At 36.6% G+C, this 24,135-nt stretch overlaps 1 protein-coding gene across 1 annotated transcript in view; it reads right to left on the bottom strand.

The window, feature by feature from the left end:
• LOC145681133 (uncharacterized) overlaps positions 1–24,135 on the bottom strand; it is a 122,124-nt gene that overhangs the window by 68,423 nt on the left and 29,566 nt on the right. The window lies entirely within an intron of this gene.

The following is a 24,135-nucleotide window of genomic DNA, read 5'->3' as shown; positions in this document are numbered from 1 at the left end:
CCAACGTTGCTCCCATTACTACAATTTCCCGTTCTCTCGATATAAATTGCTAATATTTTCTTTGTAATTGAGATATGGCGTTACAGTCATTAAGTTTGAAGAAGAATTGAGGAAGATATTGCCTTGCCACAAACAACGCCTATTATTATTATTATTATTATTATTATTATTATTATTATTATTATTATTATTATTATTATTATTATTATTATTATTATTATTATTGTTGTTGTTTTACTTATCACTAGTGTTGCCTACCTTTATTTGTAATGCAATGTATTACTAAAAAGCAAATCAAATAACATTCATCACCATTCACGCTCCCGAACTCGAAGTATATGATTTACAGTTCTCTGTGTTAAGGGAAAGCACATTTATTATATTATTCTTTCAAATAACACGTTTCATAAGTTACTTCACCTTCAATGTGTAATTTCATATCTTCACTAATAATTATCTTGTTCCGATAGGGAAATAACCCCCTCCTGCAAAATGCCTGACCGTAGCAAAAGGACGTGAATCTTCTTTAGGCGATTAATCGGGTCCAATATTTCAATAAAAGAGAATAAGTCCTTGCACACAAATATTTCAGTAAAAGAGGAAAAGTTATCCAAACTTTCTGAATACCTATTTATAGGCGAAATTTGGTTCCCTTGGAACTTTTTAAGTTTGAAGGGCCGCCATTTTGAACATTTTCATCTGATTATTCTGGTTAACGAACTCATCGAGATATTTCAACAATTAATGTTTGTGCCAAGTTTCGTCTCAATCCGCTGAAAATTAGGGTGGTTATGGGATTTCCAAATAGCGTTATATATATACCGATAGATAGATAAATAGACACACAGAGGGAGAGAGAAAAAGTGTTTTGCTCCCTTCTCGCACCTGTGGTGCGTCAGAGCTAAACCGGGCGTCTTTGCAAATCGTATTGAACAGCCTAATCGAAACACAAGCCTCTTACTTGCTAACGTAGAAACGTGGTCGGGAGGTGTAAGGCATGTAGAAATTGTATTTTTAATAACCATGAGTATGGACTCGAACCCCTCCACCTCCATGTTTTTCTTTTTACTTTTTGCAGCTACGTCGGAACGTTCAATTTTTATTCTTTACTAATTGCAAATGGCGTTTACATTCAAAATAAGAGGAATTTTGGTGGCATTTGTTCGCAGATTCTTCTCTTTCCAAATGAAGACAAGAATAAAAGCAATACGTAAAGACAAAAAGTATTATCAGTACTAAACATTACCAATAATAATTGCCACGAAAGACTAAATACGACCTCTTTTTCCATCTCTCGTGAGCTGTATGTATCATTAACAAAACTTTTTAAAAATGTCCTTCGGGGGGATTCGAACTGACGTCCTTCGAATTTGTAAGCCAGCACTTTAACCACTACAGCAAGATCATGGCGTAGTCAACTTTTAGTTGTCGGCGTATTTGTTTTATTTGTGTTTTATGTTCCCACTTAGACAATTTTTAGTTTTTTCTCCGTTTAACACTTGTTTCAGGCTTTCTCTTTCAGTGTCGTCCTTTATTTACACTATGCACTATTCGTATTCACAGCTTGTGTCCCTCTGCAATGTCTTATTCAGATTAGACTTTTCTTTTTGCTCCTCAGTAAACATTTGATTGATTTAATTCTCATACTCTCCACGGATGGAGCGCAGGAATGCCAGACTCGAAAAATAGGTGTACATTTACTTTCCTGACAGATAATACATGCAATGTACTCTTTTTGTGTAATACCAAATCAGGATCCTGCCACCTACAGTCGGACAATTTCTCCATGCCGACCAGATGCCGCGGTCGGATTTCAGGCGCCGGACACCGCCGTCTTTCCGCGCGATTTTCGACCGCGACGAACAAAAACAGAGTCTTTCACCAAAAGAAAACAAATAGAGTTAGAAGGTAATTTGTGCTTTAAAATACGAATTAGGGTTTGTATTTCCCTCGTATAAAGGTTTTTTGAAACAGTCGGCAGACAGTCGGACGACGACTGCCAAAAGACACTGCCGGCAATTTCTTGAAAAACGACGTCGGCAGGGCGTCGGCGAAAGTTTCAATATCGTATACTAGAGGCATCGAGTCTAATTTTGGAAAATGAATAGAGCCTGTATCTTATTTAATGATGAAGTAAATATTGAAACTGTCCGAAGGTTTTTCTTGTGGCTGGGCAATAATTCAATTAAATATGTCTTGTGAAAACAGAAAGTCGACATGCACCGGATAAACGACCGCGGAAAATAATGGTTGTAAAGATGTCGAAACGCTGACGGCGGCCTGGCCATATCAAAAGGTAAATGAATGAAAAAAATGTGGTAAAGGGACTGCACGTAAAGGGTATATGAGAAGTAAATATTTAAAATAAAATTACAAGTACGAGAGGATCCTTACAAACGTTTTGAAGAAGACGGCAAACAGTGGACAGACCGACCGCGAGAAATGTTGTCGGAAAGACGCCGAAACGCTAGTGGCGTGCTGGCCAGTAAGGGAGCCGAAAGAAGGTCGGCAAACAGCGAACGGACCGACCTCGGCAAAGATGGTCGAACAGGCGCCGAGCCGCCTTTGCCAGTGAAGAGCCTCTGGTCTCGCTGCCTGTATGTTCCGTGCGTGTTCTTCATTTGTCACTTGGTGATGCAGTGTGGGTGGACTGCTTCAAAGTTTGTTGATTCTTATAGTCAAGTTAAGGTGAGTTTACAAGTGGGAAAAGAGTTTTTGTGTGATAAAAATATTCATTCATTGGCAACTGTACCAAGTTGCTGGTTAAGCAAATATCACGAAAACATGATGTGTAAGTGCCCTTGGTTGGGAAGACGACAAATAAACTAAATATTAACCTTCTAATAGTATTCCATGTGAAACCTATGAAGTGGAAGAGCTATATACATGTATTGTGTTAATTTAATAATATGCATATACATTTCAAATTTTATATGTTGTGTTACATATGTTAATTGTTGCTGCGCATGAAAAAGAATCGGTTATAGTATGTTCCGCACACTGGCGTCTCTGGCATGTAAAATTTGGAGGGAACATCAAAGTAAGTTATTTAAATGGTACTACCTAGCCCAGCCGGTTTATTAACTTCGATTCTATTTGTTACTGTAACCATTTCAATTCGAGGTCTCTGTTTGGGTGAACATTTATTTGTAACCACTCCGTGTAATCTGGTCGCTGTTCGTGGTTCGTGGTCCTACCACTAAGTATTCTCCTGAGACTGGAACTTACCTGGACAGGACAAAGGACCTCTCCAAAAAGAGTTACAAATTGTTCCCAAATCGCTCGTCGGTCTCAATGATGAGATGAGCATTAGGCGCCGAGAGGTTCGGGTGTCTCGTCTCGAAAACTTCACGGACGATCAGACGGTCATCCAGACCATAACGCACACAAACATCGCTCATACAAACAACGAAAACGCACTGGATTAAATAACACTATACTTATTTATTAGAACACTATTATATAAAAAGAAATAACGAAGAGAAATTAAAACAACACGACACAGAATATGTGTAATAATTTTCATCACTGAAATCACACTTTGCCTTTTTAAGGCAATGTAGCCCTTTATATATGTATGAGATTATAATTCAGATTTCACTACAAACGCCTCTCACACCATTGACGCACTTGGGGGATTAGCACTGGGGAGAAGTTCTCGTGACAAACTCAAGAGGAATTTAGTTGCTGCGCCAAACAATACTGAAGCGTAAGGATGAATCTTCAGCAAAATAAACAAGAAATTCTCCAAAGTAGAATGCTGATGTTGGAGGACGCGCATATAACTTTTTAAACGCACAAGGTCTATGGACCTGGGACTTCACTAGTTGAGGGCTGGCCGTAAGAAAACGTCCTTCACCGGCTAATAGCTTGTGCCCTTTAACACACAATCGTACTTGGTTTTCGACGCAACATGCGTGGTGGATGCGTACAACACTGGAGTCAAACTCCCTGAGCACCAAAGCTCAAGGTACGGGCTGCAATGGTCAACCGAAGAGTGTTGGCAGTTCATTCCAAAAATCACTCAGTTAAAGCACCTATATGCACATGCAAGCAGAATATGGAAAATAATTTGTGTTAATTTTAGTCAACTGCCTATAATGCACTAGACACGGCGATAACTCTGACGTGAGAAAGTACAGATAACGAGCTGGAAAATAACGCAGTTGGTGCCACTTTGGTCATTTAAATACCTGTTCTGGTCTGTACTGCTCTAATCTATTGCAATATTTCATAAGCGAATAAAGAAAACACTTAATTCAGTTTCCAATAACTATAGAATATATACTGTGCATATAATAAGTCAGGGAGAAACACTGAACTGGTTCGTCACTAACTGAAATGTTCTCACCAAAAGCAATGTTATACATATATATATATATATATATATATATATATATATATATATATATATATATATATGTATATGTATATATGAAAAAGCGATGAAAGACTTTTTTGTCCAATTGTGTGGGAAAGAAGCAATTCCCACCGAAGAAAGAACTTCTATGCGTTGCAGAATAAAGTACAAATCGAAAATAATAATCACTGTCTTTACGAAATATACAGAGTGTCCACAAGAAATCCTTCTATAACCTGGTAGCGGTTATATTACCTTTCCACTTACCTTTACGGACCCCCTAAGGTATATCAAGAACTTGTTTACAATCGTAGGGGCCGAGGTGTCTCAGTAGTAGAGCGTTCACCTCTGGTGCTTGGGGTTCCGGGTTCGATCCCAGCCCCCGCCAAGTGAACTTTGTGGTGGACAAACACCGAGGGTTTCCTCGGGGTTCTCCCATTTTCTTCATTCCACCATTTCATTCATTACTCATCATCGTCGTGTCCTTTTAGCCTCACCGGCATAATCGTGGGACGTAAAACTCAAGGATTTCATTTTATTTCATTTTTCGATTACAATCGTTTCACAGAATGAATATTATATTCCAAATATATATAATTATTATTATTTATATAACATTCTGTCGTTAGTACATAAATTAAATTAGAATAAAATATTGAATATGTTGTACTTTAAAATATTGGGAGGCGCGTCCCTTTCGTCTTTCTGCCAGAGACTCCCTGTTCTTGCGCAATAGAACGTTGATTTAATATTGCATAATCGCTTTCAGCTACGCCCGAACAAGACATGCAATAAGAATAAGTGGGTAGGACTACGACTCAAGGTACTACTCAATTTTAGGAAATTTACCGGGTCAATTGCAGAATTTGTTTAAGTTTGTGAGGACGAATGAGTGAACGTCAGGTAATGGGAATAGTAAAAGTTAAGAAAGTGGTTGTTTTCGATGTAAGCTTCACTGTATGTGGAGGCGGATAGGCTAATTCGCGTAGAGGTACTGTTGTTACGATATAGTGGAGCGAAATGCAGTGTTGAAACTTGCGTGTAAGTCAAGGGACTGACATATCATGTGTGAGTTATATAGAACTATTAAAAAAGGGAGCGCGGTGGCTCAGTGGTAGAGCGTTCACATCCAGTGCTTGGGGTCCCTAGTTCGATCCCACTTTGAGCCGTGTGGACTTTGTAGTGGACAAACACCGTGCTCGTGGGTTTTCTCGGGGTTGTCCCGTTTCCTCCCACTTTCTTCATTCCACTATTTCATTCATTTCTCATCATCACCGTCTCCTATAGCCTAACCGACATAACCGTGGGACGTAAAACTTAAAGATTGCATTTCATTTTTTATTTAAAATCGAGCAACAGTTAAGAAACTGTAGTACAAAATTTTCTTCTTGAAATTTCTAAAACTTACAAGCTTTAGTTTTGGAGGTAAGTGGCTTCTAACTCAAGGGCAATGTATTTCTGCAGTGTACGAAAGCTGTATTTTATGTTTGGAACTGAAGCATTACTAGTATGAAACCATAGCAAGTAATATTGAAATATGTATTATTAGCAAAGCCCACATGTTTTCACTACCCTCGCTTACGCGTATACCCCTGTCGCTGACGCACTTGCTCCCTTCGGACACACCCCAGCGCTACTGCGCGGGCCCAACAGTGTCGCACTGCCCTATTTAGAACTATTTAGAACAAAAATATCTGGCAACACTGTTTATCATGATGCAATAGTTTTCGCCAGAAGATGATAATCCAGTCTCATCAGTTTTGTATCATATATAAGGATAGTTAGTATTCATCATTACGTCATCATGGCTACTTTTCTGCAGTTTCTAAACACACGTGGTGTGATGTAATTATTTACCAAGATTACTGATTTACAACAGAATATACCTTATAGAATCTTAGCTATCCAAATGATACCTACAAAATTTGGATTAAGAATCTTAGTGAAGATTGCAATTAATAAGAATATAGTTTTAACAGCAAGATATTTACCCATGGAAGCGTCAAAACAAGAAGAAATGTTACGTTTCTTGAACACTGGATCTGCATTTTTATGCTTCAAAGGATTTTTGGGTCGGAGTCATCAACTGGAACTTAGTACATAACCTAACCTGTGAATTTGGTTTTGTCAACAAAAGCTCTATGATTTGTGATGAAATCATCAATGCAAACGTCAGTAAATTCCGTGTCAGCCTCTAGGCAATAACCCCTGAAATCATTCGAGCAATTGCATTTTAGGTGGAAATATGTGTACTTCTAAAGATAAAGAATTCCACTTCACAAGCTATTATCCGATAAATATATTTAAAACAAAACATGTGACGGTTGGTATCTGTGCTTCAATGTTTGAACCTGTGTTTCGATTGGACAAAGAAGAACAATTTTGTGTACAGCCAGCCACAAATGTAATTCCCCCCTAAGTAATTCCATTACTTGGGGTCCAGATCTTTTGCGGTTATGAGAACGCCTAGACAGATGCAACCCAAGTTACACGTAACTTTTCAAGGCACTGACAGCTGTTGGTAGCACTGAGTCAAGTCTTTATGCAAGTAAAATTGTGAGTAGATGACGCACGAAACATTTCTCCGTTCTGAGATCAATCTCTCTGGATCAGAGCGTGTTCTCCAATAAATATAATATGTTTATTTATTTATTTATTTATTTATTTATTTATTTATGACTTCTTTTACGTGGCGAAGTTAAGGCTCTGCAGCCTTCTCCGAGCACTTAACCACGTGCATACATTATGTATTTTTTTTAAAAAAAAGCACCAATATATAGAAAATATTAACAATTACAATAAGAAAAGTACTGAACCACATAAAAAGAGAATATACTACTTAAAATAAAAAAATGGTTAAACACTTCAAAAACAAAAATTGAAAATAACATACAATAGAGGAAACAAAATAACATGGAGAAAACCTAAATTGCATATTGCCTATAGCGGTAAAAGAAGTATGAATATATAAGCTGTACCTACAAATTAGCATAGGTTACCTATTGGTTGTGTGTTCATATGTGGGTTATTAATAGTCTGGTAAAAAGAAGATGCCTCATGTGCTACCAGTATCCTTATCTTTACTTAAGAGAAGGGAATTTACAGATTTTTTAAATTTGGCAACTGTGGAAACGTTGTGTGTTAATTGAGGTAAACTGTTCCAGAGGCGTGTAGTACTTACTGTGAAGGATTTTGAGTATGAATCAGAATTGTGACTGGGTATGGAGAGCAAGAAATTATCTTGTGATCTTGTGCTTCTAGTATGAAAGTCAGATAAATATAAAAATCTACGGGCTAGATACGATGGTTCTGACGTAGTCAGTATTTTGTACAATAGGGTAAGATTATGTAAATTTCTTCTTCCAGCTACCGTCAGCCATGACAGCTTTTTATAAAAAGATGTGAGATGTTCCCTGTAAGTTATATTGAAAATAAATCTAATGCAGGCATTTTGGACTCTTTGCAAGCGCTTTGATTGATTTTCTGTTAGATCAGAATAGACTGAGTCGCAATAGTCAAGATGTGGGAACACCAGTACCTTGACAAGTTTGATCTTCAAAGATATTGGTAAGAAATTTCTTAGTCGATTTAACGTATGCAGGGCACCAAATGCTCTCTTACAAACTCCATTTATTTGATCTGACCAGGTGAGATGTTGATTTAGTATGACTCCCAAATTTTTGACAGTTGTAGAGAATGGAATAACAGTATTGGACAATTTTATATTTGGGAACTGATAGATATTAATAGAAGAAAGAATTCTTTGGGAGCCAATTAAGATGCACTGCGATTTTGTTGCATTTAATTTTAACCCATGAGCCGTAGACCAGTCACTGATTTTGTTTAACTCAGTATTTATTTTCTCAATCGCATTATTAATATCTTGTTGGGGAAAAGAAGCATATAACTGAAAATCATCAGCGTAAATGTGGTATCTCAATATTGCTGTGTATGTAACGTATTTTTTATTATATACTGTATATTCAAAGAAATAAAAACACTGATCACACATGAATCAGAAAATGCTTGAAAGTAGCTGAAAACATCAAATCTAGAACAACTACTGGAAATAACTTTGTAAATGATTGTCTGCATTGAGAGATCTTCTCCAATTCTCCTCATTCCAACATCTTTTTCGTTCTAGGGAAGAAAAGATCTTGCTTATCACACTGGGTATGCATTGAAATTGAAAAGGAACACTTGAAAAAGTTTCAGCCTCGCCGGGTCTACCGAACTCTGGTCTACCGAACAGAAGTTCAATGTGCTAACCACTCACCTACCGCGCCACTTAACCTTCCACCAAAACTAGTAACTAGTTAAAATTGTTTCATGGAAAAATATTAACAAGGTACTCAAATATAACAAAAACAAACAAATATAAACAAAATATAAATAAAAATATAAATAAGAAAATATAAGCAACTTGTGTGAGTCTGAGTGTCTTAATGACTTACTCGAGATTTCCTCAAAAACAAGTTATATACACGTTGCTCAATGAAGAAAGTATCACGAAATGTTCTCCAAGTTGAGCCTACGTCATCTTCAGAACCGTAACTTGTGGGGAAGCAACTGCCCCCAGAGAAGCTCCCCGCCGTTCGAGGGAGACCATTTTCAGACAAAATTTTCTTACTCCATACATGATACGAACATGACATTAGAAATGAAGCATCAAATAAACATAATACATTGAATAAACAAAACATCACATAAAAGGTAAATAAAACAAAAATGAGTCGTGGACCCATTTGAGTAATATTTATTCGTATGGCTTTGAAATTTATCAATATTGTCTCCTTAATAATTCTGCCATGTATGGAATGGGCCCAAGAAGTAACTAATGGAACCGCAGACCTTGCCGTGCGGGAGGGCCCACAGGCTCCGGAGCGGACACAATAATTAGAAATCAACTTTTTCTAGTGACCCAAAGAAGCATATTAATGCTTGCCCGCAGAAAAGAGTTGAGTTGATTTTGAGTTTAACGTCCCGTTCAACAGCGAGGCTATATGAGACGTGGACGTACTGATTAACGTAGAATCCTAAGCACATGAGCTCCCACCGGGAATTGAACCCGGCTCTCCCAGTCGAAAGGCTCCCGCAGAAAAGAATCTAAGTTACTGCTCTGGTCATCAGTTGCAGGGATGTTCCCGATTTACATTACATTTCGTCTTTAATATAACTTCTAATTTCCAAAGAAGAAAAGACAACAGAAATTATTTTTACATTCTTTAAGTTGTATCAACACGTGTAGAAATAGACATTTCTAAGTTTATGTTCTATAACTACTAGTTTATTTTCTTATATTCATATGAGGAGTTTGTGGTAAATTGAGGCCACATGATCATGAGGGTGCTGATCATGAGGCGCAATCCACTAGAGGTTCGAATTCCTCTGAAGAGCGAAGTCAGAAGTTTAATTGTCCTCTGTATCTCTGTGTTCATGTTCCTGTATTGTTTGGAATACGTCGAAAGCACATGAGGTGCCAGTGGCGAACAATAGTCCGGTAGGGGCGATTTCTTAAAAAAAATATGAAAGCAGGAAACTCTCATTGCAGCTACTTGGGTTCAAATCCCGTCTTGGTTATTAGTAATTTTTCTTAATAGGGAGATAATGTTTATGTGATTGCTATTGCAATTATGTTATTCCTTGATCGTTATTATTATTATTATTATTAATATTAATAATAATAATAATAATACCACAATCGAAAGAAAAAGTAACATAGTCGAAGGTATTCATAGGAACAGAACAGATATAAAGTATGTCAGATGTTTCTTAGGTTTACACATGAACGCAATAATATTATTACGTTTACGGATTTACAGATAGAACTACCATTTTATGAGAAGAAATGGAATATAGAGATTTCTTAGCTGATAACAGTAATGCATTTTGTTTCGCCCTTATTCTAAGTAGAAAGTTGAGGTGACATCTTAAGTAGGATCATTCTCGTGACTAGCGATCCCTATTGTAAGTTCGATCACTATTAGCAATTTGTGCACAGCTACGAACAATTCCTTGGAACTCATTTTTGACCCATACTACAGCAGTAAGGACGTGTTGATCCCTTATGTATTCATCAATTTCTGTCCCATCACGTTACTTGCCAGACAGTTACGAAGCTTGATCCAGATGACGTAATTTTGAGTTATTGGCGTTTCACCTGTAAAGGACGTAGTCTCAACTCTTAGACCCAGAGAATTGAATATTTTTCATGTTAGTATACATCAGAAGTATCAGTTTTGTAGATTGTAAAAATTTACCGAATTGCCACACCCGGACTCGAACTCGCGTCTCCAACATTATAAAACTAACGCTTAAGCCACTACTCTAAGACTTCACTGCTCTTGGAGAAGGAAAAATGGAGCTGTAGTGAATTCAGTAATTACACACTTTTACGATTCCAGTGTAATAATGCTGAAACTTTCAGATTTCCCAGAACCGCCGCCATTTTGCACAGGGTTGTCGTAGAGAGTCGAGACTTGCTCCATTTTCTTCCATTTCACAATAACTTTCAAACGATGTGCTACTTAACCACGCTTGCCATTTGAAAAGTTATAGTTGGACCCCACCTGGGAGCCTGTGGGGGCCCTGGGACAAGATGTTTTAACTTAAAGTGTTCTCACATTTCTCAACTTTCAAACGTTGTGCTCCTTAACACCCCTTGCCATTTGAAAATTTTGAGATGGACCCCGTCTGGGACCCTGCTTATATCCAAAAATACTTATATCCAAAAAAGTGTGTCCTTATAAATGATGGGATATGTGTTCGCCGAGCTTTCCATTTACCCAACCGTTTTGGAACAAATGACCAGGTTCGAACTATTCTGTAGCTTTGTAGTTTTTATATTACAAACTATGTTGTAACTCACGACATTCCACCCAGTGGCACGTATAACTTTGAGATTCGTATAGTTAGAATATATTAAATGCAAACACTATTGTCTTGTTCGGATCTCAGCGGAGCCACTTCGTGACCCTCCCTTGTTAGTGGTAGGATACTAGTTAAAATCAGGATAAACTATTAAATTGGTGTCACTGAAGGACGGAGGATAAGGGCGGCATATTTTGCTTAACAATTCACACAACTTCTGTCAAATAGGTCTGTCTGTTACATTGCTACAAGTTTTTTAATCTATGGCTAAGAGTGTCAACTTGTTGCATGTATTAGACGAGTTATCAGTACCAATTCCAATATTAAAGAAGTGAGTATCGATTCACAGTGTGAAACGAAGATTTCCGAACTATGTGAATTCATTAATCAAACTTGAAGTACTATTATTATGTCACAAAAGAAAAAGCAATGTTTTGCAGGATAGTGTCTTTCTATCACCTCTCGATTTAATTAAATGTTTTAAAGGACTAATCCTTAACTAAATCGATAAATGTATTATCTTTCGTTTTGCAGCTCAGACAAGATACGATACAAATATAGTAAACCTTAATAGAAAGGCGAAACAGCTACGTTCTTTTACAAGCTTGAAACTTACGAATATTAGCAATATATATTTACAGAGTAGGGAGTTTCTGCTACATTATTCCGTAGTTCATTGGATCCGTACAGAACTACGTCCCAGATGACCCGTGTTCGAAACTTCTTCGTGCTTTGCTTGTTTTTCTTTGATTAGGTAGGACAACAGCTAAAAGAAAAATATGATTACAATTGTAATTGATTCGACATTCTGCAAATTTTGTTGTTATCAAGCGAAAAAGATGAAGTAGAATTTTACAAACGTAAAGACCATCCTAAATTTTAATGTTAATAGAAACTATGACGAGGTTTACAGCTGAAAACTAAGTTGAATTATCCTCAATTTTAATTCATAAACAGCTATGGGCAACGAGATGGGTTTCAGTTATTTTGAGTGTGGTCAGCACATTGCCTTTTGTCATCTTTATTTCTGGAACTAAATATAACTAAAATCAGTTTTATTCTTTAGATATACGATACTCATATTTAGTTTTAAACAAAACAAAGAGCGCAGTTCAAAATGTCATTACGCCACATTTCTTTCCATAAATAATTGAAGCAAATGAATATATTTATACGTGCTATTGTGGAAGATAATGTGACAAGCTTTTCGGTACAAAGCCGTGCTGAGAACTATGGATGTAAGGTGAGGTGAATTTAAGTAGCCTGTCTTTGATTATTTTTTCGCAGATAATTGATATTACAAAAAGAAGAGATATTGGCCTATAGGAGGATACATGATCTTTAAGTCCTGATTTATATATTGGGGTCACGTGAGCTAGTTTCCAACTGGTGGGATAATACCCTTCCTTGAAGCATCTATTGAATAAGATAGATAGAGGAACCGCAATAACTGAAGCAGTTTTGTTAAGAAAGAAAGGACTAATTTTATCAGGTCCAAGTGATCTATGTGTAGATAACGATAGCAAGAGAGCCAGAACTTCGCCCGGGGTGGTAGAGAGAATGGATAAGGTGTCCGAACAGATGGGGAGGAGAGGAGGGAGATGGGTTGTAGAGGGAAGGGAAGTAAATGTTTTGCAGAAGTAGTTATTGAAGAGATCTGATCTTTGATCATCACTCGCTTCAGTATTTTCATCTTGAACTGTTGCCGGTATGCCCGGAGATTTTGTTCTAGATTTAATTACAGACCAAAAGACTTTAGGGTTACTAACAGTAAAATCACCAATTGAGTCCATGTATTCAAAATAATTACGCCGCTGTACTTTCTTGGCAAGGCCTCTAATTCTAGCAAAGTTTTTGTATGTGTAGTCACTCGGATGTGATTTTCATGTGTGTAGTCACTCGGATGTGATTTTCATGTGTGATAGAGTCCAGGGAAGCTTTTTGTTTTTAAGAAGTTCACGAAGTTCATTGTCGTACCAGACCGGAAACCTGTTCGATTTTGATGCTTTCACCGGCACAAAGTCCTTTATGGCTGAGTGGACAACAGATGTAAATAAGTCCACAGCGTCGTCAACAGTTCCTACCTCTAACAAACATCAAGGAAACAGTTCAATAGCAAGGCAGATGTCACCCCAGGGGGCTTTCTTCCAATATATTAAGAACTTTAAATCTTGAAGAACTCAGCACAAGTTGCAAGTTCAATGGTTTTAAAATTGTCGTTACAAATGACCAAACTAGTGATAAATCCAGGAAGTGGTTTATTGAACGAGCTCCTACTTCCTGATTTGTCTATAAATCACAAATACCTAATAACATTAGTACTAGATGCTGTATTTTAGGTCAAGAAATAGTTTTCCTTTGTATATAGTTCAAGAAGAAAAGTAACGTCAACATTTAGCAAATGTAGTTACTCATCTTTAATGTCAAAATAAAATGTCAAAAATAGTACACTTCGCTTTCTAGAACCTATTTATGGTGGTAACCCATATATCAAATTACTTTTTTAAATTTTTGAATACTTCTGAATGTTTTACTGAATGTTTATTGTTATGTATACATGTTTGTTCTGTTTGACATGAAAATAAGTTTATTTTGAAGAAAATGGTATCCAGAGCCCTTTCTAGAATATATGGTATTAGTTGTGGTGGTTGATTTGAGTTTCGCGTCCCGTTCTGCAACGAGGCAATATGAGACATGGAATCCGAACTGCATGAGATCCCGTCGAAAATTGAACTCTGGTTTTAGAAAAGGGTATCTATCTGACTACATTCAGTTCTTACCTGTTGGGATTGGAACAAACGTTGTATTAGAAAGTACGGATGAAACTGGTTAAGAATTTTCTGACCTGGAATCAGCCAGACGAGTGACTCGGACAAATCTAAGGAAGACAAAACATCATCATACACACGAAGAATTTGTATGACACTTATAGTTCTATCCTTTCCTGCTGGTCTAGTGACTAGCGTGTGCGCCTTTGGTGTGTATAGTCTGGGGTTCGATTCCCGTTAGAAAATAATTGAAACTTTAACTAGCTAGCTAACTTTTATTAATTGTCCGTCTCCTTTAGCCTAAAGGACTTAATCGTAGGACGTTAAACTAATTTTTCATTAATGTTCATTTAATTTTGAAATGTGATTGTAGAAAGACGATTCTGCGCTCTCTTGTTACTAAATATATGGTCGCCTACCTCACTTGATTTGTGCATCTTTGTGTATCGACACATAGCACTGAAAGATAACTTCAAGTTCTATAAGAGTATAAATCCATTGATTTATAGAAGAGATAACTTATATGAATTTCTTAGAAGGGTTTGTCAAACTTCAGTAAATCGAGTCCGAAAAACTTGCCGTGTAGAATATAAGAAATACCACTTAATCCAATCAGTGTTCTATTAAATCTTTTTTGTGCAGAGAGTGGCCAAGACTGCTGCATTTCTTCTAGTATGAAAAGATAAATAAAAGTAAGATTAAAATTACATTTGATGAGTTGGTAGAGTAAAATACTGTAGCGCTGACATTTCAGCTACTTCCGGGCCATCGAGTCAGTCTGAATAATTAGGTTTCTTTGAGTTGCTGCATTTATCAGAGTGGCAGCGGGTCTCAAAACAATTACGACTCGAGTGACTTGTATAAAAGTCGTGACCAAGTGATCTAAGTTGCACTAGTGATAAATAATTTACGAAGAAATAAGAGTTTCTTCTTCGCAAAATGAGGAAACTCAACATGATATTGTATATAGCCAGTTTAATTTTCCTTTTCATCAGAAGTACTTTCAGATTAGGTACTAATGGTAATTTATTATTGGAACAATTTTCAATACTAAAAGGTACTGAGGAAAATATTTAACTAAAGCTGAGAAAGTTGAGAAAAGTATACAGGAAAAATAAAACCTTAAAGACTATGCATGCAAAATGTCTGGTGCTAGCGTTTTGTAAGCTTTTGACAAAACAATGGCTGGACAGGAAAGAAAATCTCTTTAGAAATGAAACTGAAGAATGTTTTAGCATTCAAGCTTAATTTAATACTAGTGCCATAGTTATATTCAATGTAAGATTATCTTACAGAAAAAAATCACTGCACGAATGTTGATTACATAGAAAGTGTTATTATGTATTGTTCACCACATTAAACATAACTACTCATACTTGATATCAAGAAATAACTTACGCATGCAAGGCAGCACCAATTCTATTAACCTACGTCTGTATTATACAAATGAAAAAGACATTGTTTAACATAAAGGAAATGGTTGAACAGTTCGGTTTGAAGTTTTTAACATAGTTAACATCTACCTGAAACTGGGTTGATGTCACGTCATATTTATTAAAATGGGTATCCTAATAGAGGAGACAGGATTAAAAATACATAACAAATAGAGTACTTCACATTAGTGAGATGAAACTTAGTATATAAAATCATTTCTTTGCTAGAGTTGGAATTTCCAAAAACGATGGACCACGTGGCCACAGATTTGTAAGGAGGAGTTTAAATGCCGAGTTTCATCAACTTATTATTATTATTATTTATTACAATAACACTGTGTATAAACATGAAAGATAGGCGGGGTTTGTTGATTGATTGATTGATTTTTGAGTTTACTGTCCCTTTCAGCAGCGAGGCTATATGAGACGTGGACCTACTGATTAACGTGGATTACGAACCACATTAGCTCCCGCCCGGAGATAGACGGTTTGTATCTGAATGCTAAGAAACTAGTTGATTGCCAACCTCGGTGGTCGTGAAGTCTAGGAGTCAAGGACATTGTTCACCAGCTTCTGAATTTGGGTTGACGGTCTACATTGAGTATTCGAACTCGAGGAAAACATTATTAAAAGTGGTAGGGAACTGGCCAAATATGTTCAAAACTACTCGGCTTGGGTTTAGAATTTTCAGCGACTCGAGCAGCTCGGCTCACAGCTTATTCACTATCGAGCCGAACCGAAAAACGAGCCGAGTCAATAGCTCACCCAACCGACCCAACTAGTGCCCTCGCCTTAATTGCGCCGAACGTAGCAGATGGCTCATTCCAACCAAGCCGGTTCGAGCCGATGGTTCACTTCAAGCAAGTCGGTTCGAACCATCGGCTCAGTTGAAGCGAGCCGAACTGAGCTCATTACAAAAATCTCTTGTGATCTCGTTTTCGAGACTAGACTACATGTGAGCAATGTCCTCTCTCGTGAGCAATAGTAAAAGTATTCCATATTACTGCTTATATTTCTCTTGGGTTTCGCTTTTAAAGTGTAATCAGGCCATGGTTTCAAAACGAGTTAAAAAGAGCTGAACGAGCGAGCCATTTACAAAATTTGACAACTTGAAATTCGAACTCAAAAACAGTGAATTGGCTTGGAACTCGACTCGAGAAAATTATCTTTGACTCGACACGAAACTCGACTCGAATTCAAGTCGAGTTTCGAGTTGAGTCGAGTCGAGTTTCAGCTCGACTCGTGCCCATCCCTATGCGTTACAAAAATGGCTGCTTATTATTCTGCTTAATGATAAATAAAACAGTGTTTTATGTAAAATTAAAAATACAGAATATAGAAAAGCATTACACTACAGTTAATAAAATGAGAACACATGAACTGGGGGTGTATCAAAACTTCAGTAACTAAAATCAATAAGTGTTTTTAAAACTAGTTGTTCCAAACTCTATATTCAACGGGACTGATTATCTCAACTCAAACTGATCTCAAAGAACTCCAATATTACATGCCATCAACAAACTAATTTCTAGTAATAAAGTCGGCCTGCTTATCAGAACACAGTTTGTTCATATTAACCTCTTAACGTTAATTATATCACCCTAGTTGTTGATAAATATTTCCCGCAGGGGCACTTCAGACACATTACTTTTAAATTCTGTCCACCATCATTTTCAGCGTTTTAAAAAAAAGTATTCTTTCAAATGTTCGAACGGTAAAATATTTTCCTTCTCCATCTTTATAAGGACAATACCAATCAAAGGAAAATGGACTACCGGAACCATTTCACTCGTAGTTCACTCACTGAATGTATTGATTTTTAGCTGTCAAAATCTATGACAAAATCTTCCAGGTGTTTGCAATCAGTACACGTGATTTCCCTCCTCTTCGAAAAACAGCAAGTGACACTATAATCTTATATGTTTCTCTGAGTGTCTGTGACTGTGATTATGCTCCATTGTTTCATTCTGAGAAATTTACTTACAGGAAAGAAATATTTGTTTTCGAAAAAAATGTACATATGGTATATTGTAGTTACTCATCCGAAATGTAACGCGAAAAAAGTAACGAAACGTAACTGGGTGCGTTACTTAAAGGCTTTTAACGCGTTACAGTTACAGGTACTTTGGAAAAAATGTAACGCGTTACTAGCAAACGTTACTTAAAAAGTAACGCTTTACTTCCGTTACATTACTTCCCAAGACTGAACTCAGTTGAGAGCATCAGATGATTACGGAGAAGAGGAACATCTTAAGATATGGGAAACGAAAAATAATTTTCAAATTCCCTGGACGGGATTCCATCCATGAACTTCACAATTACTAAGCATCGCCTTTACTCACTCATCCATGGAGCCACACAGAACGAGAGGCAGTCATATGTCAGGCACAAAACGTTTGTTACTACCAGTAATTTTTTGTAGAGGGTGAAGCTAGGGAAGTTCCAAGTTTCTAGTTTTTTTTTTTCCTTGGCACTAACTTAATTATTGTTGTCCCAGCCTGGGAAGAATATTTTCCACCCCTCTAGAAAATTTCCTAACAATTTTCATACATTTTTAGCAACACAACATTTATCGATGGCTGTTCTGCATAATTAAACTTACACAAAACAATTATTTTCAATTCTATGAATTCCAGTACCAACTAAACAGAAGTACTGCATATGAAATTCTATATGTCGCCAATAGTCTTACAGAAAATATCCAAATTCCATTTTCTATTTGGAACAGAGGGAGGCACACACGCGGGGTTTAGGGAGCAGATTGTGCCCATGAGATTTGTTTTGGAAAGGAGGGAACATAAATTTACATTCAAATGGCAAAATCACACGTTTAGTTATACCATAATTTTATTTTTAAGAACGCCAAATGCTCAGGAGAGCGAATGTATTCTTTTTGGCTTGAAAGAATAAAATTATGGGTGAAGGTGGAAGCGAACAGACTAATGATGTTCAGGAGCAATGAATACTACCAAGCAATGACGTAGCCAGGAGGTCTGGAACCCCCGACATTTGTAAAAGTTGCTAAAATAACGCCTACGATTGCGATTTTATTCAAACTTTTCCCGGACTCCCCCTAAAAGAACCTTTAGGTAGCCGTCCCCCGATATCAAATCCTGGTTATGCCCCTGCTACCAAGTGATGCATTCTCTGTCACTAAGAAAATGCATGTTTTCCGCGAGATAGTATTTTGTCACTTACTATGAGAATGAAATCGGTACACAACACATTCTTGCTACCACCTCGCAATTTAATTAAATGTTTTAAATTTTTAAAAGCTCAATCCCTAACCAAATTGATAGATGCATGATCTCTCTCTTTGTAGTTCACACAACACGCTATAGAAATGTAAAACTTAATAAAAGGAAAAAAATGTTCTTTCACGGCGTTAAGTTTACGGTAATTGCAATATATTTATACCGTAGATATCTTGGGTACCTTATTCCGTAGTTCATTGGATCCGTACAGACTGCCCATTCTCGCGACCTTCGTTTGAATCTTCCTCCTACTACTTTTTCATTTTTATCTTTATAATAAATTAAATTCGCTTCAATTGTAGTCCGTAATTACCTATGGTCAAGGAAATGAAATTCAGCTTTTTTGTGTGTGATCAGCACATTGGCTTCCATCATCTCTATTTCTGGAAATAAATATTACTAATTTTGGTAAAAGTTTCTACATCAAATCGTTTTCTTTTTTGTTTTGTTTTGTTAGGTTTCTGAATACTTCGGAAAATTTTAACAGAATGTTTGTTATTATACATTTATGTTTGTCCTGTTTGATACGAAAATAAGGTTTATTATGAAGAAAATGGTCGAAGAGCTCTTTCTAGAATTTCTGTTATTAGTTGTAGTAATTGGTTTGATTTTAGTGTTCTATTCAGCAGCGAAGCTATATGAGACACAGACTTACATCTTAACGTGGGATCCGAACACACGGGCTCCTGCCGAGAATCGAACTTCGTTTTTAGAAAAAGTATCTAACCACAGTCAGTTCTTACCCGTTAGGGTTAGAACAGACCCTATTATTATACTGGTATTGGGAAGCAGTAATGAAACTGGTTACGAATTTCGTGACCTGGAAGCAATCACATTCGTGACCAGGTATGATCGGCGCAGACCTTGAGAGGACGAAATGTCGTCATACACACGGCGAATTTGTATGTTATTGTTAGAAAAACTACGTGCTTTCTGCTGGTCCAGCTACTAGCGCGTGCGTTTTTGGCTCTTGTAATCTCGTGTTTGATTCCCGTTAAGGGTCAATTAAAATTTTGCTTTAACTAGAACTTACTTTCATTAATCATCCGTCTCATTGAGCCTAAAGGACTTAAACGTTGAGAAAAGTATATGGGAAAAATGTTAAAGACTATACATTGAAATGTCAGGTGCCAGTGTTTTACAAGCTATTGACGAAATAATACAAAGACAGGAAAGAAAATCTCTTGAGAACTGAAACTAAAGTATGTTTTAGCATTCATGCTTAATTTGCTACTAACGTGACACATTAAATTCAATGTAATATAAATATTACACATAAATTCGCTATTTGACTATTAACGTAACACCTAATTTTTTATGTTAATAAATAACTAAAATAAATAAATAGCAAGACAGTAACAATACTATTACTCTATACCTGCATATTATATAAATGAAAAATACGTTGTCTATCATAACGAAAAATGGTTGAACCGTTTAAAATGAATATTTTTAACGTACTTAACACCTATCTCGGACTAGGTTGTTAAGGACTAGCTCCGGAGAGTAATACTCCCAGAAGTAGTAACTAAATATACATAAATGAAGTAGTAGGAGGAGGAGGAAGAGGAGGGCAAGAACGTGTTAGAAGCCCCGCAGGGCTCGTTTTGTTCCACTTTGAACCTCATGATAGAAATTTTGTGACCAACATAAACCAGCTGCCTACGGTAGCGCGTGAAAAAATGTACGTGGTTGTTGGTTTGTTGACATGCCTTTTTCTTTTTGTTAAATTGCGTATTCTAACAGAGGAGAGGTGGTTAAAAATTTATGCCAAAAATAGAATATCTAACGTTTGTGAGATGAAACTTGATATATAAAAAACTTATTTAAAACGAGTATTATCAATACACAACGCGGAATATGTTACATTTTATTGCTAGTTAACATGGAATATTCAAAGTATTTACAACTGATTTGAACATTTCTACTGTTTTATGTATTATAAATACATAATGAATTAATATTTCACTTGTAGTTACAAACGGGTACTTTATTGGTTGAACCAGACAACATAAAATAACTCCAACAGGTATCGAACCCAGTACCCTTTCCACGGGAGAAATGGGTTTCCCCCCATTATATCTGGCTATTGCGCTCCTTCAGTTAACACCTTAAATCTGCACTACTGCTTCGCGAAGGATGGCCCCCAAGTTCATTTACCAAAATCTGCTTTCTCCAAGCTAGTTAATTCTGGCCGGGCTTTTCTCATGTTTCTTTCATACAATACATGTTGTAAGCTGGGAAAAGAGTATTAAAAATATACCCCAAAAATAGGAATAATAATAATAATAAAAATAATAGTGGTGGTAGTAGTAGTATGGATAATTGGAGTAATAATATTTTTTCACATATTCAAAGTTTAAGACCTAAAAGTAACGGGTTAGTAACGCGTTACTTTCGAAGTAGGGTAACAGTTACTTTTTGGGGTAAGAACGCGTTACATTTTAAGGGAAAGTAAACTAACTTGTAACGCGTTACATTTTACAAGTAACTTACCCAACAATGACTGAGTTCTCCACTTGAATTCAACAATTGGTAGTGGGATGATCTCAGGATCTAGCGAGCTTTTATATGTCTATTTACAAAATCAAATTTGCGACACAAATGGATGTTATCCGATCATTTGGCTCCAATTCTAAATTTGCACATGTGACTGTATTTCTTCTTCATCATATTTGCATCTCGCGTTCTCCAGTGTCGTCAGCTATGACATAAGATGGCTTTAGAGCAAACCTTCAAATCATAAAAGTGCTATACCAATGGGCTTACTATCACTAAGCATTTGATTGAAAGTATGTGTTTTCACACTGAAGGAATGAGCGATTCGCTCTTCCTACCCCGCTGAAGTGACAGAATATTTATTAAGGCTCTACAAAGGCATTTCAGTTTAAACGACTGAAAAAGTGTTCATTCCAACAGTAACAGGATTAAACTTTCACTGTTTATTGCACTTTATCTTCACGAATAGGATAAATATCAATAATATGTTTGCCATAAGAACTACACGTCTGAGATTCATCTCATTTTGGAGAAATGACGCTGTAGATGGTAGTACGGGCCACCAATGTACGGGAATTTTCACTGCGTGGCGATTGTGCCACCCACCTTCCTTTAAAGCTAATTCGGTTGCAATAGTTCCCGACAAATGCATCGGACTCAACTAGTGGAGCACTCTTGCCGTAAATCTCAATATCGGTGTACCATCCAGAAGTGTCTCTTACTGTAGACGTGAATGGTCCATTTCCGGATGTTCTGCTTTCTTCGCATGGGTGCGTTCTATCTCATTGCCTTGCGTGGACCATGGGAAGTATTTCGTACATTTAACATTTTCCGATATCTCTTCTCGTTCTCAGTATATTCCTCATAATCTCATTTTGAACCCATTTTCATGCTCCTATTTGACCCTTTCAATGTGCTTGTTGGCCGATATAAAAAAGTACGTGTCGCTTCTTTTTCGATATTCTCTATGTCTGTGCAATCTTATCACAATCGGCGTGTTACACCGAGGTACCCTACCTTGTTAGAGTCGCACAAAAGGCAGGGAACATGCTATTTTGTTTCCTCTGTGACATAGAGGAATCGACACTGAACCATTACGATGAAGACAAAAACAGCTGTCTGGATGTTTCTCTTGCTAGTTTTCTGGAATAACAGCTCTGGGCAGATATATAATCATACAAAAATTTAACATATTCCATATTGAGATTCTTCTACACATTAAACGGGGCAATTCATCAATGACAAATTTAAAAGCATTGACATCTGGAAACAAGATATCGGGTACAGAATGTAGTGGGGGTAGTGGAAAGGGATCGATATCAAAATGTTTGTAAATATTTTCTTTTTACACATTAAAAGTTTCATAAATGTACTTCTTGTTTTGGTGTAAAAGAGTCAAATATGTTCTCTCATTGACAACTTCATCTATTCAAAGTTTAGGCATCCAAAAGCTAACTTCCAAGAGGAACTTTTATAAAATGAATGGTTTTGAGTTAGCATACATTGACTGGAAAATAGGCCAAATATGTTCAGCAGCAGACATTAATATATTGATAGCAGACTAAGAGTTTCTAGAATTTCTTTCAGTCAAACTATAATTTCTTGATTGTTCATCTGAGAGTAGCTTGTTTGGGTTAAAATTTGCATACAAATCTAATTGTAATCAATTTGAAATAATCATGTACTACCAATAAATCGACTGAAAATAATTTCCAGTCTTGCAGTACAATCAATTGAAGTGAATAAGTAAAAACTATCGATTTTGATTAACAGATTCACGTTTTCGTATTCTTGGTAGTAAAAGCACTATTTTCTTGAGGCAGAGACAGAGAATTGTCTATAGAGTAGCAACGAAGAAATTGCAGGAATGTGTACCTACATAAATTAATTTTTTATCTACCTTTGGTAACATTTAATGTAAAATTAAAATAGGGAAGTATATTTAGATTATCGTTTAAGAACCAACACTAGAAACACTAGAATGCTACTCTGGCTTACATACAAAGAAGAAAATAAGAACAGTAAAAATACTACACTGTTCACAAAAGAAGGGGAAAAGCAAATGTCTAATGACTTGAACTTCTTCTGAGGAGCTAACAAGGAAGAATTATCTGGTGTTTTTATTTTAATTTTTCTACCTAGTATTAGTTTTTGAAGTTAATTCATTCTTAAGGAGGTTGGTTTACGAAAAGCTCCCATATATGTATACTCTGTATGCCCATATATCCGCCCAGGAGGCACAAAATTACAAAAAAATATATTGATGAATCACAATCAATTTTTGCAGGATATGGAAGGTCAAAACTTAGAAATCGAGTTCGTCGGTGGAGATGACCCACCCACCGTGTGCTAGAAATAAGCCATTCATGGTTTTAACTTGATCACTATAAGTAAAAACGATAATAGATAGCAATAACAACGAATAGGGGTCTCCTGCAATTGATTAAGCATCCCAAGAGTACATTTCATGCCTATCAGTAACTCTCAGCTAAAACCGGAAGTAATTTAAATGCATTATAAATTTCGATTTCAATACTCATTAACATAGGGGAATAGCGATAAGAGATAGTGAGAAGCAATTTTCTTACATCGATTTACCTCTCTGAGATAGGTACCATCTTCACTCTTATCTCAGTGTTCAAACTGACAGTGGCAGAAATCAACCACTTCAAGTTTTTGTGTTGTTCACTGTAGAGTAAACACGGTAATAGATATTGACAAGCAGTTTTGAAGGGTAACTGATGCACAACTTTACAGTAAAACATATACCAACCGGAAGAATCGTTTGCAAGGGGAATTGTTCCATCCATTCTGGTTATCGGTCAACTAATAATCATCGTGCTCAAGTTCAGCAGAAAACTTAGTATATACTATCCTTGGGAGGATTATTCTTTTCAAGCTCAAGTTAGCTATGGTGATTTTCTTGATTTTTTAGAGTTTAACAGCGTGGC

This window comes from Thermobia domestica, chromosome 1 (assembly GCF_964235325.1).
Source record: "Thermobia domestica chromosome 1, izTheDome1.hap1.1, whole genome shotgun sequence".
Lineage (NCBI taxonomy): Eukaryota > Metazoa > Arthropoda > Insecta > Zygentoma > Lepismatidae > Thermobia > Thermobia domestica.
Note: the sequence above shows the minus strand (reverse complement) of the source record. Positions and strands in the feature narration are given on the sequence as shown.